Source organism: Vicia villosa, linkage group LG3, assembly GCF_029867415.1.
Source record: "Vicia villosa cultivar HV-30 ecotype Madison, WI linkage group LG3, Vvil1.0, whole genome shotgun sequence".
In the NCBI taxonomy this organism is placed as follows: domain Eukaryota; kingdom Viridiplantae; phylum Streptophyta; class Magnoliopsida; order Fabales; family Fabaceae; genus Vicia; species Vicia villosa.
Window position 1 is genome coordinate 201,181,295 of NC_081182.1, and position 20,524 is coordinate 201,201,818.

Genomic DNA, 20,524 nt, shown 5'->3' on the forward strand with positions numbered 1-20,524 from the left:
TAATATGGTAATTATTGGCAATTTATTTTTTTGAAATGGTTTATCTTTTTGTTTTAATAAAGTCCCAGGAAAATCCGCAGGTATACCTGCGAAAAACTTTTCGCAGGAAAATCCGCAGGTTTACGTGTATTTCTAGTAGTGTAAACATTCATAAGGAAAAGATAAATGTTTGGAAATGGGATAGTTATGCATGCTACGAATCATGTCTAAGGATTATAAAAGAGTACATTAAAATGCGATATTATTTCGGTTGTTCTTAATCACTAAGTTAATTCATCTATTGCCTATAAAAAAAGTCAATTCATCTCATTCTAATTAATATAGATTTTTGGCTAGTGTAGTTATTTATTCCTCCTTTGTTAAGATACTCTTTTCATAGTGGCAATGATCTACATATGTCCAGGGCCGGCCCAAACAATCTAGAGACCCCGTTTGAATATAAAATATTAGACTTTATATAAAATTATGAAAATCACATATTTAATTAAATCATAAACAATATCAATAATAAATACCATTAATCACCATAATACTTTCTTAATTTATATTTTAATTTATAATAAAAAATTATAATTTTTTTAGTTAAATAAATTTTAATTTTAACATATAAATAAAAAATATTTTATTTTATTATTATCTATATAATGAATATTTAAATCTCTAAACAGTTGCATTGATATTGAATGTAAAAGTTAAAAAAAAATTAAATAAACAAAGTGTATATAAAATCATAGAATAGTAACTAAAGTTAGAAAAAATAAAATAAAAGTTAAATATTAAAACGCTGTCAGTTAAAGCTCTATCATGAAGTATAATTGATACAAAATTAATTATTTTAATAAAAGGACAATCCTAATTTATACAACCAAAAAAAGAGATACAATTCTAATTATAACATTACTATTATTTTTAACTAAATTGGGAAGGAACAGATTTGTCAAGAAATCTCTATTAAATTAGGTGTTCATTATTAATATTGGTATAATGGTAGTACTGATTTCTAAAGTGTGTATAAAATGACAATCACATAAGTGGGCCCAAAAACAGATACACTTTAATAGTAATAAATTTTATTATATGACTAATGAGTACTTTTATAATCGATGCAGTACAATCACCAAAATAAATTATTAATAGTCAGAATACAAAAGAAAATTTGGAGGCCCTTCATTTTATGAGGCCCTGTGCTGTGGCTCTTGTTGCACATGCACAGGGTCGGCCCTGCATATGTCCATAACTCATATGAGCTTTTGATCCTTTGTTAGTTGACAATTAGACTTTCCACACTCCTTTAACATTGCTGTTGCAATGAAAAAATATAATAAAAGAAAATTTCTTTAGCCACCTCCCTATGGGGGTCACCTCCAGCGAAAATCCCAAAATACCCCTGCTTTGGAAATGAACTTCCGAAGCGCTGTTTTTTTTTTAAAAATTTCCACAATTCGGAAGTGCATCTCCGAAAACACCTCATGGGGGGTGTCTTCGGAGATGAACTTCCGAAAACACCTCATGGGGGGTGAGTTCGGAAATAAACTTCCGAATTATGCAGAAAATGTGTTTTTTTTATGTTTTTTCTTAAACAGTCTCGCATTTTAATTAAACGCAAACGCCAAATAAAATAAGCGACATATAAACAGAAAATACTAATACGATAAATAAAATCCAAATAATATATACAAGCCGAACCAAATAGTAATAGTGTGCGAAACATATAATCCGAAAACAAAAAAAAAATAAACCAGGACCCCTACTGGGTATGCCTAACCCTCTCTCCCTGGGACCTCCTCTGCCACCTGTATGCCGCTGCACGGCCCGCATCAGTGACGATCCTCTCCATCACGGCGACTGCCTCTGCACCGCCCTGATCAACGATACCTCGATCCAACGCGTCCCGCCCAAGCATCTCTATCCGCTGGCAGATCGGCATGAGATCAATGGCGTGGTCATCCTCGGCCTGCTGGTTCTCCAGGATCTCCTCATGTGCTGGCCTAGAAGCGCCGGAAACGTCGGGTCTCAGCAGAGGATGGGACACCCGGTAGAACCATGTGACGTACCCCTCCTCATTGTGTCAGTCCTGTGTGACCCGAGTGAGACGGTACTCCTGCGGTACCACATGTTGCTGCCACTCCGCCCATATGGCAGTGAGCTGCACTCGGGTCACTCTGTCGGGAGCAGCCTCAAAGGGTGACCTGGGTATCCGCTGCACGAATCCGAACTGACGCATGCACCGCTCAGGGAGATACCGGACCATGATGCCGGTCCCGCATGCCAACCAGCCTGAATATAAAGCAATGCCGTCAAAGGGGACAATCTGAGCGTAGTCGGCGAACGGCCTCCAGGTGACGTCGTCGTGCATCGTGCGGTCCAAGTACAAACGGTATGGTCCCACCGCATCGTTCCCCCTCTGGAGAGCGTATATGGCGGCCCTGGGCATGGCGTCAACGTACGCATGATCGATGTGGAAGCCGTGGATGCGGGAGAAGTAGGAGATGATCCAGCTCTGAAACACAAACACGATAATGTATTAAAAATAAATACGAAACATAAATAAATAAATAAATACGATAATGTGTTAAAAAAAAACGTACCGTAAGTAGTGTGCAGGATCCAACCAACTGCCTGGTCCTCCAGTTGGAGGCCTCATTCAGCTTCTGGTAGAGGTATGCCAGAGTAGCTGCCCCCCAGTTCCACTAATGAACGGTATCCAGGTCCATGAAGTAGCGGAGGTAGGTCACGTCGACGTACCTGACACTCTTGTCCACAAAGCATGCAGCGCCTACCACATGCATGTACCAACACCGGAGAGCGCAGCCGCGGTGATAGTGTGTGAACAGTTCGTTACCCTCACCCTCAGCCTCGGCAGCCGCGTTCAGATGGTGCTCAAAATAAGTGCTCAGTGTGGTGAACCGGACATGAGGCCCAGAAGTCGTGGCGCACTCAAAGTGAGCAACCTCGTGCTCCATGCCCAAATAGAGCGTCATCCACTCAATGGCCTCGACCCTCTGGATCTTGGAGTGGTGTAACAGCGGCCCCCTAATCGGAAGGTGGAGAAGACACTGCACATCATGCAAGGTGATCGTCATCTCCCCAACCGGCAAGTGGAAAGAGGACGTCTCCTTGTGCCAGCGCTCCACAAATACCCCCTGCATGCCGGTGCTGATGGTGGTGTACCCCGTCGTGCAGAGCCCGCTGAGCCCTGAACCTCGCACATGGTCGTTGAACCACTCAGCTGCTAGTTTAAACAGACTGAAAATCTTGCGGACGTGGTTGACCATTTTCAGCGGCTTTCTCTCTTGTTAGAAAAAAAACAAATAAGCGACATATATTAAATAAGCGACATATATTAAATAAGCGACAAATAAACGGTTAAACTATAAAAAATGGTGACAATTAAACGGTTAAATTAAAAAATACCTCTCCCTCCCAGATCCGCCGAGCGACGTGATCGTGGTAGTGAATCAGCACAAAGGTGTCAAAGGGCCCTCCCGGATAGCCGTCCTCCTGCTCATCCTCCTCCCCGGCTGGAGGGTCAACTTCCGGTACCCCCTCCGGCTCGTGGTAAGTCACTGCCGCCACCTCCTCCTCCTCCTCTCGCTGGCGGGAAGAAGATGCCCGAGCCAGCCAACTCCTAGAACCTGAACCAGATGTACCCTCTCCCACGTCCACAGGAATTCGCACACGGCGTCCCCGACCCTGCACCGTCCCTGGGTCGACGCCAGCTGCACCGCCGCCCGCTCGCGTCTAGCCGACGCAGTCTGGGACTCTCTCCCCTATCTGATGCGTGCTGGTTGGTTGCCTGACATGTTCCTGTAAACAATCGAAATCGATTAATATGCGAGACAAATGAAAAAACAAAAAAAAATGAACTTCTAGTACAGTTCGAAAGTTCATTTCCGAAAACTGGGATGGAGGTGTTTTCGGAAATGAACTTCCGAAACACCCCTGCGCAGACCTTCAATACAGCCTCCAATGGCAGACCCAAAAAACCTAAACCAAAACTACTTTTATGCCTACTAAACATCCTAATATCAGTACTAACCTATCTTAATGTGATTTTTTCAGTTTCTAAACACCCTATGAGAGTTTATTCAAATAGATCTAAAACTTGAAAAAACAATGTAGAACTTACCAATTAGTGTTTGATGATGAGTTTGGAAGAAGACTTGGGAATGCTCTTTGATCTTACACTTGATTTTGGCCGAAAATTTGAAGAGGGGTTGAGTATTAAGTTGATTTAGGGTAAATGAATTGGGGGAGGGGGCTGTTTTGCTAAATCTGCAAAACGCGCAGTATTTTGGAAGTTCATTTCCGAAATGGTGTTTTCGGAAATGAACTTCTGAAATAAGACAATTTTTTCAAAAAAAAAAGGCACTTTCGGAGATGCATCTCCGAAAACGTCTTTTTTTTGCATTTCGGAAATGAACTTCCGAAGTCAGGGGTAGTTTGGGTTTTTCACCAGAGGTGGATTAGAAGGTTGCGAGGTCTATAGAGAAATTTCCTAATAAAATAATATTACGAAAATGAGATAAAATATTGTATATAAATTACAAACTAAAGAAGGAAATTTAAAAAAGGATGAAAAAAATAAATTACCTTGAGCTTGCTTCGTTATGTATCTACCTTCTACATTCTTTATGATAAGATATAGAGAAAGAAAGAAAATCATATAGTACACAAACTTGAGAATTTCAGTCATATTTTTATCTCATTGTATGTAATAAATTAAATAACATATCTTTTGACTTATTTATACTGTATAAAATAAAAATATTTAAATTCTGTTTGCCTCTTAGAAGTTTTAAAACGTGTTCTTTAAATTTAAATCTTTTATTAAGTTTGTGTCAAGTAGTATGAGAGTTTGACCTAACTCATCTTTATAAAACTGGTTGATAAGGTGAAGAGTGTCTCTCTATATATATTATTTTAATAGTTTATTTTCAACCATTGTGAGATTTTAGGATCTTCCTAATACACCTTCTCACGCACAACATTCTTTTATGCTTGGTGTGTGGATATTAACGGTGGACGACTCATAGTCCGATAAATAGGCTCTGATACTATATTAGAGTTTGATTTAAACCATCCTTATAATTTTTGTAGTATTTTCTAAAAATAAATAGCAAATTATATATTTTGTTGTTAATCACCATATTTTTCACGTGTTTGACAAAACAAAAATTGACTGCAACATTTATAGAATCAAATACTAGTTATAAATAAGGTTGGGAAAATGCCAAGCCGACTGACAAGGGCCTACGACCCAATCTACATAGGTCTAGACCAGGCCAAACTTTTTATATAAATAGAAAAGTCATTGGTTTTTTTATAAGCCTATTTAGCTAAAAAGGGTAGGCCACCGGCCATATAAAAAGCCTTTTAAACCTATGAAGCCATACTATTTAAATTATTATGAATAATTTTATTATTATTATTATATTATATTTTGTACTTTGAATTAAAATATAAAAATAAATATTAATTATTTTAAAGAAATTATGAAAAAAAGATGAAAAAAAATCTTTTAAACAATGTCATAAGTTGGTTCCATAAGTTCCTTCAAACAAATAGTATCAAAAAATTTATGCTAATAGGTAAACTCAAATAAGTCAATACAAACAAACATTTAATCTCATTGATTTTTTATTTTGTTAGTTTATATAAAGTTGAGTTGAATGACTTGTTTACAAATGTTCAAATGAAATAGGATTATAAGTAGGCTAATAGGCCTTCAAAAAGACCAGAGTCAGGCTAAAAAAACAAGCCTATGATAGGCTACAGACTAGACTTATGCTTTAAATTATTTAACATACTAGGTTCAGGTTTGGCAAAGCCTAACTCGGCACAGCGTATTCCCACCAATATTTATAAAACATATTTGGAACCAATCCTCTTTTCTTCAAACAAAGACCTCTCATGGCTTCAAGGGAAACTTATCTTTCACTCACTTCAATATATATATATATATATATATATATATATATATATATATATATATATATATATATATATATATATATATATATATATATCACACTACAACGCGCAAGGGCTTCTAAAGCGCTTTTTTTGGGCTTTTAGAGCGTTGCCAAAGCCAGCGTTGCCGTAGGTAACGACAGCGCTTTTGAAACTCTAAAAGCGCTCTCGTAGCCCCCCTATAGTAGCGCTTTTCCAGAAAAGCGCTATCGTATCCCCCCTATAGCAGCGCTTTTTCTAAAAAAGCGCTCTCGTATTCCCCCTATAGCAGTTCTTTTTCAAGAAAAGCGCTCTCATATCCCCCCTATAGCAGCGCTTTTTCAAAAAAAACGCTCTCGTAGCCCCCACCTTAAACATTTACAATCAAAATGACATCTTCCTTGTCTTCCACTAACTTCATTCATCTTTGAGAATGACATGAGTACTCTAAACTGAAAAATACTATATACATAAGATTCATTATAAATGACATTATTAAATTATAGATACTAGAACAAATTATTAAAACTAACAATTAAAACTCACTTACTGATCCAAATATAATAAAAGTAGCAACTTGTGTCATCCTCTTGCCATTTATTAATGAGTTTGTCTCTAATAAATATCTGTAAAATTAACATCAAGATCTAAATTCAGATTTATTTTATTTAAATAGAGTGGGAAATACTAAAGTTTTGCTGATGTCATTAATTAAGCAAAGGAAATTAATACCTTTTCCTTCCTATGACTTCTATATGTCAGATTGGAAAAAAAAAGGCTCAGCCTTAAAATATATACCCCTAATAATGCACCAAACACAAACTATGTAATCACGACCATGCTTAGCAAAAACAATCTAAACTTGAGTACATGGTTGAAGACCATTTAGAATGAAATTATAAAACAAACAATTTTGACTAGTGAAGTTTAGTACTCAAGAAGCTGAACACAATTCATACGACATAAAAAACTTTTAGTCTCTTTGTCCACTTTAAGTACTAACATGTAGTGAATAGAATTTCACTCCCTTATCCAAGTAAAATTTATCCCACACTATCGTTATATCAAATCAAATCAAATAGAAGCACATATATGTCTTCACTCTTCATCATCTAAAGAAAAGAGTATTGAACTGTGTAGAACATGTCTTCACTTTTCATCATCTAAAAAAAGACTATTTCAGTTTAATATATTAGATTAGACTCTCCGTTTCTTATTTAATAGAAACACAAAAGTCAAATTTTAATTCTTAGTCTTCATAGAAAACAATACACCACTAAAATTAAATGAATTATCCACAAAATACTGGAACTAAGAAAATATAATTTGACATTTTATAATTCCTTTAAAATGTACAAAAATTAACAGGATCATTTGAACATCACTTTATAAAATTGAAGGATTGAACATGTCGCAACTTTTCGAAGCCATAATAACCAGACTTTTTCTATAAGCACTTGAGGTAAAAATAAAAGTCTAGAAACATAAACTATCGTTTTGATTGAATGAGTCAATTGAGAGAGTGATTGTTACCTACAAGAAGTTAACTCGGAATTTAGTGATTCTCCCTTAAGGCTTCCATACTACATAGCCATCACAGGTGCAACATATCTCATATTTTCATTCTCCCAACATTATCTTCAATGAGAAATTGATTAGGAGCTTCTGCAGTTGTAAAAACAAAATAGATGAAGTATCATCCATGCATAAAAATAGAGTATTCTGATACACTTAATCAGTGGCGGAGCCAGGTTTAATATTTAGAGGGGGCCAAAAATATAAATAATATACACAACATAATTTTAAAGGGAAAAGCTAACATGTGCCCGAAGGGCACAAGTTAATGAGATATTTATAGAAATATTTTCTTAGATCGTGTGCATTCAATGTATCGAAACTTTAAATGTGACTTTATTGCATTTAATTACATTTAACTTTTTCTAATTATAGTATTCTTAACAGCATGACCAAATTTTAAATTATAGCATGTAATTGTAATTGCAGCCGCAATATAACTAATGCAGTAGTATTTGTAACCACATCAAACCATAATTGCATTGTGTATAACAATGATGTGTCTCCCTACCATTAGTAATCACATTAAACAATTATGCTTATTACTTATGGTTATTCAAATATTTTCATTGAAACACAAAATTTCAGAATCTCAAAATTCAATTTACTTAAGTAATGAAAAATTGTGACATCAAATATTTTTAAACAATATATTTCAAACACCTCTGAACTAAAATTCATATAACAACGACCGCAATATGCGATATAATAACCATTATGATCGCAATTTAAAACTGAGATTACTAATTTATGGATTAATATTAGAAACTTATATATATATATATATATATATATATATATATATATATATATATATATATATATATATATATATATATATATATATATATATATATATATATATAATATGCATATTTCTACTAAAAAAATGATGGTAGAGGTATAAGCTTTTGAGTTTAAGCTGATAAATTTCATATCAAATTTTAATATTCACACTACCTTAAAAAAATATATAATACAAAAATTAAAATAGTTATGCTAAGAATAGAACCGTAAATATTAAAATGGTTATGCTGCTAAGAATAGAACGGTGGAGTTTAACGTTGCAAAACCAGTCTTTTAACAACTTAGCCATTTCAATTCCTAATCTATGTAGCTACATGTAGCATATATAAATATTATAATAATTAAAATGTTGGGGTGGTCATGGCCACCTCCTGTCCCAATGTAGCTCCGCCACTGCACTTAATACACATAAGCATAATCTTTTTCACTAAATGTGTATAATTTTTCAAATAGGAAAATAATAGATAAAAAACTTACATATTTATAACTATGTAGAGAGTGATAAAACAATTGAGAAATTGCTAATCAACTTAACACATTAAATTAAAAAAGAAATAGATTTAATTTGCTTCCAATCTAAATGAATGCTAAGAATAGATAAATGTTTGCCATTTAGGTTGGAATTTAATTTGATTCCAATATTCATGAATGTTAATAATACTATAAGAGAAATTAAAATATTATGTAGCAGTAATACTTGAGATTCAATAACTGTCATTGAAGCTGCAGGAAAAGTTTACTAGATATTTAGCTCTTGGAGATAGATCCGATTGGCATCGATACGATGAATTTAGGGTCCTTGTAAGTTGTGAAGGCACTTTAGTAGTTCCACCTCTCTAGTCCTTGCTTGATGGCACATCAACATTCTTATGGATGGCTGATTTGCAAAACAGCAAGAAGAGAAAGAATTAGCAAGTTCTAAGATGGAATAAGAGATGCAGCAGCAATTCAAAAGCAATGTTCCTTTAATTGGTATAAAATTTACCAAGAGCAATCAGATTTTGTAGAACACATGTGATATCAATATATATAAAACAAACAAAACCCTTCAGTAAATGCTAGACCAAGTCCAATAGAACTCAACCCAATTTGAATCCTAAATCACATTATAAGTGAGCCACCAATCATGTCAAATCAATTAGAAGCATATATTATTTATTGTCAATCATTTAAGAGAAGAAATAGCATATCACCTATAATATCAGAGCATAGCACAGAAAATACCACATTACATCAGAACCGGATAGCAATGATAAACCACAAATATAGAACCACAAGAAAAAGGCTTAATGTAGCTAAAATCAACTCCTATTAGTATTAAGACTTTAAACAACAGGGATTCCACAGTTTAAACTAACCAAAATTGTATAAAAATAAGCGTCATGGGGAGTAATTAGGAACACATCATACTTAAAAACAGAATGCATTCAGTAGAGGTTCTGGAAATTTCTTACCCTCATTTTCTATCACTTGAACATGAGTCATATAATTCGATTGTAAGAAATTTACGTTCTTTTCAAACTGGAAATTTCTTACCCTCATTTTCTATCACTAAAACTTAAGCCCTTTTTAGATTAACTTAATCAAGCATTCATGATGTAAGTGCTTATGTTAATGGTGACAAACAGAGTTGTAGAAGGAGCGCAACGATCGACCATGGTGACTGCAACATACACAATATCAACATGGAAGAGGAAGAGAAGAGAGCCATATTGGCAAGATGAAGATAAACGTAACTAATTCTGTTACGATAAGGTAGAATCTTCATTGATTAATTGAAGTAATACAAGTGTGTATATATATCTACTATATGATGATGTGGCACTTAGTGTATATAATACTATCCTAAAATAAAGGAAAATACAGTATAGAAAGAGTACAAATATACACTATATTAACAGCCCCCCTCAAGTTGGGCTTTGGATATTCCAAAGACCTAACTTGGCCAATGTTCTTTTGAGTGCTGGAGAATGCAAGGGCTTTGTTAACATGTCTGCCAGCTGATTATGTGTGGAGATGGGAAGTAAGTGAATCAACTTGGACTGAAGTCTCTCTCTTACTACATGACAGTCTAGCTCTATATGCTTACTTCTTTCATGGAAGGTGGGGTTATGTGCCAAGTAGATTGCTGACTTACTGTCACAAAAAATTGAAGCAGGTTGGGTGAATTCAACTTGAAGGTCTCGAAACAAATATTGTAGCCATTGAATTTCGCATGTTATAGAGGCTAAGGCTCTATATTCTGCTTCAGTAGAAGATCTAGAAGCAGTGTGTTGCTTTTTAGACTTCCAACTCAAAAGAGATGAGCCAAGCATCACACAAAAACCTGTAATAGACTTCCTTGTATCTGGGCATCGTGCCCAATCTGAATCAGCAAAACCAAGTAGCTTTAATTCACTAGACACAGAGAAGAGAATACCAGTTGTGGGAACAGATTTCAAATATCTGAGCACTCTAATGGCAGCTTGATAGTGAGGCTGTCTCGGTTTGGACATATATTGACTTAAGTGTTGGACAGCATAGGATATGTCAGGCCTGGAATTGGTCAAATAGATGAGTCTTCCAATCAATCTTCGATATGAAGAAGGATCTTCTAAAAGGGTGCCTTCCTCAGCAAGCAGCTTAATATTGGGATCAAAAGGTATGGAGGACGGTTTGGCTGCAAGCACACCAACATCTTGTAATAACTCAAGAGTATACTTTCTTTGATTCAAGAATATGCCTTCTGTGGACCTGGCGATTTCTAGGCCTAGAAAGTATTTGAGCTGGCCAAGATCTTTGATCTTGAATTGTTGGTGTAAAAGATGCTTAACCTGTTTTATTTCTTCCATAGAGTTGCCTGCCAGTACAACATCATCAACATATACTAAAAGGGCAGTGAAATAAGGAGAGTTATGTTTGACATAAAGAGAATAGTCTGCCTGAGATTGATGATAGCCAAGCGAAATTAGGAAAGTAGATAACTTGGAGTACCACTGTCTACTTGCTTGTTTTAAACCATAGAGAGATTTTTGCAATTTACAAACTTTGGATGAATCATAACCAGAGAGGCCAGGTGGAAGAGTCATATACACCTCTTCATTGAGATCTCCATGCAAGAAGGCATTATTAACGTCTAACTGCTCAAGGTGCCATCCCTTAATGGCTGCAAGAGACAGAAGTACCCTAACAGTAGTAAGTTTGGCCACAGGGGAGAATGTATCAAAATAGTCAATACCTTCCATCTGAGTGTAGCCTTTGGCTACTAATCTGGCCTTGTATCTTTCTACTGATCCATCAGCTTTATGCTTGACTTTGTACACCCAACGACAACCAATTGGTACCTTACCAGGTGGCAAATCCATAACAGTCCATGTTTGATTTTCTGCAAGAGCTTTAAGCTCCATATCCATGGCTTTAATCCAACAATCCTGGGTTATGGCTTGTTTATATGTGGATGGTTCAGAAATGGAAGATATGGCACAACAAAAGGTTTTGTAGGGTTGAGAACATTTGTCATAAGAAATGACATCAGAGAGTGGATAGGATATATTATAAGAAAGTTTTGGTTGTGGTTTGTTGTTAGTAGCAAGATAACAATGGTAGTCAGCCAAGTAGCTAGGTGGATTAGAAGATCTACTCGACTGTCTAACAGGAGGGTTTGTGGAGGTAATTTGAGTTGGAGAATAAGAATTGGTAGATCTGGGTTCAGAAGGATTAAGGGGAGGTTCTGTAGGATTATGAAAAGAAGTGTCTGTAGAGATAGGACTTGATGGTGCTCTAGATGTAGAAGGAGAGTTGAGAGGGACAGACACAGTGAGCTGGTTTAGGGAATCATTTTCTGTGCCTGAAAGGTCACTATCAGAATGGATAGGCACCTGTGTTGACTGGTTATTGGCAGACCCAATGGGAACTTGTGTTGAAGGGTCACTATCATTAGTGACAGGGCTATGGTTAAAGGACTGAGATTGAAGACTAGGGGAAGAGCTAGTATTAGGGAAAGTGGAAATATCAGTGGAGTTAGGGTGTGAAGAAGATAAACTATTATCTTCATATGTAGGAAACTGACTAGAAGTGGATGTGGATTGGGGCTGATGTGATGTGTTGACAGAATTGAATGGAAAAATATTTTCATAGAATGTCACATGTCTAGACACAAAAATGTTATTATGGTGGAGGTCATATAAAATATATCCTTTGGTTCCATCTTTGAATCCTAAGAACACAGTTTTTCTAGCTCTTTGGTCAAACTTGCTTTTGTGAGTTTGGTTAGATATGGCATAACCTAAACATCCAAAAACCTTGAGATGTATTAAGGTAGGAGGTTGGTTATGTAGAACCTCATAGGGGATTTTGAGATGTAGGAGGGGAGTGGGCAACCTGTTAATGAGGTGGACAGCATGCTGTACACAGAAATTCCACATAGAAAGAGGGACTTTGGAATGAAAATACAGAGTTCTAGCCACATTTAGAATATGCTGATGTTTTCTTTCTACCACCCCATTTTGTTGGGGTGTGTAAGGACATGATTTCTGGTGAATAATTCCTTTGGATGAGAAAAAGTTGGATAATGTGAGGAACTCAGTCCCATTATCAGACCTAAAACCTTTTAGTGTGGTGTTAAATTGATTTTCAATGTAGGCTAAGAATTGGATAATGCTATGTTTAGTTTGGTCCTTTGTTTTTAAAAATATTATCCAAGTGAATCTAGTATGGTCATCAACTAAAGTAAGGAAATATCTGTGACCTAACATGGATATAGTAGAAAAGGGGCCCCATATGTCAGCATGTAAAAGCTCAAAGGGGGCTTTGGTTTTAGTAGTGCTATGATTAAAAGATAAACGTTTTTGTTTACCAAAATGACATGGATCACAAGAAAAAGAATTATTATTTCTGAATGGAATAAAAGGAAAAATTTTTGATACATGTTGTAAGCCTACAGAGGGAATATGTCCCAGTCTTAAATGCCAAAGAAAGGAAACATCCTGTATAGAAGCATTACAAGTATGGTTGTGTTGAGAGGTATCAAGGACATACAGGCCTCTCTGAAGACTAGCTGAACCAATCACTTCCTTGGAATGGTTCTGCAAAATTTTGCATGAACTATCAGTAAAATGAACCAGACAGTTATTTGTTTGAACTAGCTTAGCAATAGAAACTAAGTTGACATGAAAACTAGGTATGTACAAGACATTGTGCAGCACTAAGGTAGGTGAAATAGGAATACTACCAGAAACAGAAGCAGTGACATGTGACCCATTAGGTAAACTAACATGAATAGGGACAATGGATTTGTGTGAAGTAAATGTAGATAAATCAAAGGCAATGTGATCAGTAGCACCTGTGTCAAGTATCCATAGGGAGTTGTTCTTACCATTGTCATGATTTGAGTGAGAGTTTAGGACAAAGGGGGAGGTGGAAACAGAGTTGGCTTTTGAATTGGTCTTTGATTGTTGGATTAACTCCAAGATACTTTGATATTGCTCTTGAGTGAAGCCAAGCATGGATTGACTGGACTGCTGCCTGGGAGATCCCTGTCCTTGCCCTGTTTCAACAAAAGCTACAGATTGAGAGTGATTATTAGAAGTAATAGGCTTGCCTTTACCTTTAAAACCAGGAGGGTATCCATGTTTGAGAAAACATGTCTCAACTGTGTGGTTGGTTCTACCACAATGAGTGCACACTCTTTGTTGACCCTTATATCCTCCATAACCATTGTTTTTGCCTTTGTAGTTGTTACCAGCCTTGTATGAGTTACTTCCAGAAGCAGAGTTGATATGAAGAGCAGTGGACTCCTCAGAATTAGTGGTGTTAGAAATAGTAGCCTGTGAGCTATTAAGTTCTCTTTCTTGCTGGATTATCAAGGAAAAGGCTTGATCAATGTTCGGGAGGGGGCTCATCATCATTATCTGAGTCTTTGACTGTGTGAACTTCTCATTCAGCCCCTTTAAGAATCTGATCACATAGTCTTGCTCTCGATATTTTTTGACAGAACCAAGTGCACCACATGAACAAGGTATAGCACAAGAGCAAGAGATAATCGGTCTGTAAGCTTCCAATTCATCCCACATGACCTTCATTTGAGTAAAGTAGTTTGAAACATCAAGGCTACCCTGTCTAAATTTGTACAGATCTTCTTGTATATCAGATACGCGAAAGATGTCACCTTGTGAAAAACGTGTTTGCAGATTTCTCCAGACATCAAAAGCAGTGTCAATCCATAAGACTGACTTAGCTATAGACTCCGAAATAGAACGATGAATCCATGCCAAAACCATCGTATTACACCTAATCCATGGAGCATACAACACATCGGATACAGGGGGCTTTGGAAGGGTTCCATCAATGAATCTTTCCTTGTTCTTTGATATCAATGCAATGTGCATTGATCTGGCCCATGTGTGGTAATTTTTGTCATCAAGCAGAGGAGTAACAAGAACAAGAGAAGGATTTTCGTTTGGATGTAGGTAATACGGATTTGAAGAATTTGTGGAGAAATCTGTAAAGCTCTGGAATGCCATCAAGAAAGAATAATCGCAGAGAAAAAAAAAAAAAATTGCGAAAGATGAAAGATAGGTGAATCGATTCACCGAAGAGAGGATGAACGCTATCGAAAACGGAAAGAAGAATGCGGAAGCGATAGAAATGGATCAATCGAAGGTTAAGCTGAGTAAAGGAAAATAGCGAACATATAGAGATGGAAAATCAGAATCAAGAAGAGAAAGAAAAAAAACAAAACCTGAGTGACGATGGCTACCAGAGCTCAAAAGCTCTGATACCATGTTAATGGTGACAAACAGAGTTGTAGAAGGAGCGCAACGATCGACCATGGTGACTGCAACATACACAATATCAACATGGAAGAGGAAGAGAAGAGAGCCATATTGGCAAGATGAAGATAAACGTAACTAATTCTGTTACGATAAGGTAGAATCTTCATTGATTAATTGAAGTAATACAAGTGTGTATATATATCTACTATATGATGATGTGGCACTTAGTGTATATAATACTATCCTAAAATAAAGGAAAATACAGTATAGAAAGAGTACAAATATACACTATATTAACAGCTTATAAAAGCTATTTCTATCAACAAATAAATAAAATCAAACTATTTTCATATAAGACATATTGTATTTTCTTAATCTAACACTGAGCTCATGGAAATAAGATGAAAATGGCATATGGATATGTCATAAGCTATTTCTAAAAACTCTCTCAAACAGTCCCAGAATTGCTTATGCCTGTAGATAAACCCAATTAAGTCAATCTATGCATACTCCTAAGACTATGCAAGTATAATACCTTCTTGACACTACAACACGGAAGGGCTTTAAAAGCGCTTATTTTGGGCTTTAAAAGCGCTGCCAAAGCCAGCGCTGGCGTAGGTAACAAAAGCGCTCTGGTAGCCCCCCCCTATAAGAGCGTTTTTTCTAGAAAAACGCTCTGGTAGCCCCCCCCCCCCCCTATAAGAGCGTTTTTTCTAGAAAAGCGCTTTCGTAGGTTGTGTTTTTTAATGCTTTTTTTTAATCTTTGGCAGCGCTTTTAGTAATAAAGCGCTTTAGTAGGTGGCCCTTTAAGAGCGCTTTTTAAAAGCACTGTCGTTGCTAAATGAGGTATTTTAAAGTGCAGCCTGTAATTTAAGCCTCCCAGTTCGACCTGTAATATTTTCGACCTGTAATATATTTTCAACCTGTAATATTTTTTACCTATAAGATATTTTCGAAGATATATTTTCATTCATAGGTAGGACATATATATATATATATATATATATATATATATATATATATATATATATATATATATATATATATATATATATATACACACACACACACTAATATAAGAACAGAGACCAGTTCCTGTCAAACAAACTAAATCATGTAAAGTATGATATATATATACAGAAAGTTTCACATGTAACTAACTCATGTCAAGCAAACTAAATCTGTAACATCAACACTATTATACTTCAAATATTGACAACAGTATGAACAAAGTTAGTAACCATATATCCTAGAGTACTATAATATTATACTTCAAATCGACACAAATCTTACATGAATAGTTGTTGAATATAAAATTGACTCAAATCCTCTTTGATTTCTTCCAACTTAAGTCTCGTGTAAGCAGCAGCACGGAATTCGTCAAAGTACTACAGAACAAAATCATAATATGAATGATTTAGTTAAATGTAATAAATTATAAGAAATTATCTTAAGTTATAAATTCATACAGTGATTGGAATCTCTAATTGATTCGCTTGAAGGATTTCTTTCATAAACCTCAAAACATAGTATCCGCAATCTGAATTGTTTCGCTGTATCGGACACTACATAGAAAAACAAATAATATTTTATAGTTGTCTTGTTTTATCAAGTATCATAAATATTATAAGCAAAATTGTGAAAAATAATGTACCTGCACTTTGATCCAAGTAATGTTGTTTGATTTAGTCCGGGATACCTGTGCGTCTCGTTGACTTCGGAACACTTGTATTGATCTAACAAAAATATAAAAGCATATATTTAGATCAATCTCACAAATAATTAAATATATAAATATACGCGAATATTTAGAACGATCCCACTTACGTATCAATCATTGTCTTTATAGTCGTATAATTGCTCCATTCACCATCTACCGAATTCAGAAAATATACCACTTTTCTTATAGGGTTGATAGCAAGCAACAACCAGTGTGCTCTATAAATTAAAACAATAGGTTATATGAAAATTTTTAAAATTTTGATTTTTAAAATTTTAATTAACGAAATAGCTATGAAAGCGCTTTCAAAAAGCGCTCTGGTAGCCCTGCCTTTACCAGCGCTTTTTAGGGTAAAAGCGCTCTTGTAACCCACCCCCTATAGCAGCGCTTTTGAAAGCGCTTTCATAAGCCCCCTATAAGAGCGCTTTTTGAAAGCGCTTTCGTACCCCGCTATAAGAGCGCTTTTTGAAAGCGCTTTCGTATTCTCCCCTATAAGAGCTCTTTTTGAAAGCGCTTTCGTACCCCCCCCCCTTTAAGAGCGCTTTTTTTGCGTGTTTTTTTATTTTGTTTTTAGCGAAACCTATACCAGCGTTTTTTCCTAAAAGGGCTTTAGTAGGGGTGCTGCTAAAAGACAAATTTGGCATAGTGTGAATATGCCCTTTAGCAACGAGGTTTATAAAGAATGAATAAACACATGATAAAGCACACGAAGCAACTCATGCTGAAAGGAAGAAACAAACAAAGTAATTACAACAAAAATTCTAACAAAATTTCAATTCAACAAATGAACTTTAAGTACAAAAATCAAGTAATTAAACATTTAATTACCATGTATAAATCTAAAGAAGAGTAAGTTCATGTTCTTAACTTGCTATACCCATTATGATACCAAGCGTATGTAGCCCTGTTAAATTCAATGAAAACATAAAGACACAAAATCATGTATGACATGAATAGCCAATATAATTAAAAACAAGGAATCATCATTTAAGATTTAAAATAAATAGAGATAGCAATACAAAAACAAACAATCAATACATGACATAATATAAGTGAAAAAATTGAGAGAGGAAGAGAGATTTAAAGAAGGAATATGAAAACGAGTTTGAAAAGGTCTCACCCTGATGAAGATTCAGAACCGATTCCAATAATGTAATGTTGCTGAAAATCAGAATAGAATGTAGGACAGCTTTGAAAAAACCTTTAAAAACGGGAATCACAAATGTGATGCGTCGCGGTATAATAGTCGCTGCATTAGAAGCGATTTCGCCTAGACCACCGGAGCTCATTCATATCGGCGTCGCCCCCCAAGGTTAACACAGCGTCCTCCGATCGCGGGGTCTCGCCAACGAAGGACTGGAATCAATCGGTATACTCAGAACTAGTTTTTCAGAAGAAAAAGAAGATGCTTTTTGTTTTTGTTATGTTCGAACAAGATGGAAAAAATCAATATTTAAAGAAGAGCACTCTGTTAACTCACAGTACTAACTCCACCTCATAAAACGTGGGACACCAGCTGAAAGTAAGGAGCAGTTGCAACCTTTTAGCTGAAATATAGGGCTACTGCAAACTGATAGGAAATAGTCAAAAGAAGTTTAAATTTTAAATTTAAAACAAACTGCAGTAATTAATTTAAAATACACGTGGGATAGAAAACGTTAATGTTCACTCACAATCCCCCACAAAACAGTAATAAGTTTTTCAAAAGATATAGTTTTTAAACTAGTTATGAGCATATGTAAGGTTTAAAGCTTAAGTACAGGTGCCTTACGACTTGAACCGGTACATAGTGAAATCAAGTGAATCTTTCACGAAAAGAATGAACAAATCTGGAACTCTCTTGTTTAAGAATCGTTCTCAATAACACAGTTCTTACCTAAAATCCTGTTGATTCCTCAATAACTTCTCAAAAGATAGCCAAGTCTTCCTTGGGATGCTAAAGAGTGTACTAGAAAGTTTGCCCGAATACTTCCATAGGAGGCTAGCTCTTCACACTCCTGTAGGTGACTACATCAAGTCCTGTCTCAAAAGGACCACCCTATATGGGTTATGAAGTCATTAAGAGTTAAATAACTCAACCTCTTAGATCACCGGTTAGCTCATCAAGTCCGTCTTAAAGGACCACCCATATCCTAGGCTATGAGTTCATTAAGAGCTGATGCTCATCCTCTAAAGTACACTCGTCATAGAATGGGATGTAGTGTACCATCATATAAGTCTTTTCAAGGCTTCGTTTGACCACATAGTGGATCCACCTAGAATTCCTCATCTCACGGGTTTTAGTCCCATTCCCTTCGACGTGTCAAGAACTAATTTTCTGTTTAGTCCCTTAGTCAAAGGATCAGCAATGTTCCTCTCTGATCTAACATACTCTAAGCTAAGTACTCCATTCGTGATTAGTTGTCTCAGAGACGCATGCCTGATCCGAATGTGTCTCTTCTTGCCATTATAGACATTGCTATTTGCTATGCAAATTGAAGCTTGTGAGTCACAATGTAGAGAGATAAGGGGTGCTGGGTGCCCCCACAGCGGTAAATCAGCCAATAAACTTCTTAACCACTCGGCCTCTTGACTTGCTAGATCTAGAGCTATAAATTTAGACTCCATAGTAGATCTAGCTATACAAGTCTATTTAGAAGACTTCCAAGAAATAGCACCACTACATAATGTAAACACGTATCCACTAGTGGAGTTAACTTCTTTCTCGTCGGTAACCCAATTTGCATCACAATATCCATCTAAAACTTTAGGATAACCAACATAGTGTAAACCCCAATCCATGGTGCCGTTTAGATATCTTAACAATCTTTTAAGTGCACCTCAATGATCTTTACTAGGGTTATGAGTGTACCGACTAAGTCTGCTAACAGCATAAGCAATATCAGGCCGAGTACAGTTCATCAAAAACATCAAACTTCCAATGACTTTAGCATACTCATTTTGTGAAACACTGTCACCTCGGTTTTTCTTTAATTGCATGCTAGAGTCAAAAGGAGTTCTAACGGGCACCACATCAAATTGATTAAATTTCTTTAATACTTTCTCTACATAATGAGGCTGAGACAGAATGAAGCTATTTTCAATTCTAGTTACTTTAACCCCTAGAATCACATCAGCTTCACCTAAGTTTTTCATATCAAATTTAGAGGATAAAAATAGTTTGGTCGAGTTTATAGCATTGATATGTTTTCCAAAGATTAGCATGTCATCGTTATATAGACATATAATCACACAATCAGCACCAAACAGTTTTGAGTAAACACATGCATCAGATCCATTGACCTTAAATCCAAAGCTTATAATAGTTTTATGAAAGGTATCATACCATTGCTTTGGCGCTTGCTTCAAACCACAGAGTGACTTCTTGAGTCTGCACACCTTGTTCTCGTGTCCTGGACTCATGCATCCTGGAGGTTCTTCCATATAAATCTCTTCATTAAGATCGCCATTTAGAAATGCAGTTTTGACATCCATCTGATGTACTAATAACTTGTAGCTAGAAGCTAAAGCAAACAATGCCCGTATGGTTGAAATCTTAGTTACCGAAGAATAAGTGTCAAAGAAGTCAATCCCATATTTTTGGGTGAAACCTTTAATAACTAGTCTCGCTTTATACCTTTCAATAGAACCATCCATTTTAAGTTTCCTCTTAAAGATCCACTTACATCCAATGGCCTTGTTTCCCTGAGGTAAATCAACTAGCTCCCACGTGTGATTA

General features: G+C 35.9%; 1 long non-coding RNA gene across 2 annotated transcripts; it reads right to left on the bottom strand.

Annotated features, from left to right (window-relative positions):
- Positions 1-974: 974 nt before the first annotated feature.
- LOC131657121 (uncharacterized) lies at positions 975-4,703 on the bottom strand. 2 transcript variants are annotated; one of them, XR_009300496.1, is made up of 5 exons: positions 4,594-4,703; positions 4,130-4,498; positions 3,415-3,807; positions 2,589-3,292; positions 975-2,500 (listed from the first exon to the last, which is right to left on the bottom strand). It is a non-coding gene; the product is annotated as an uncharacterized LOC131657121 (long non-coding RNA). The 2 variants fall into 2 exon arrangements; XR_009300495.1 differs by having other exon boundaries at positions 2,589-3,807.
- Between the last annotated feature and the right edge of the window lie 15,821 nt (positions 4,704-20,524).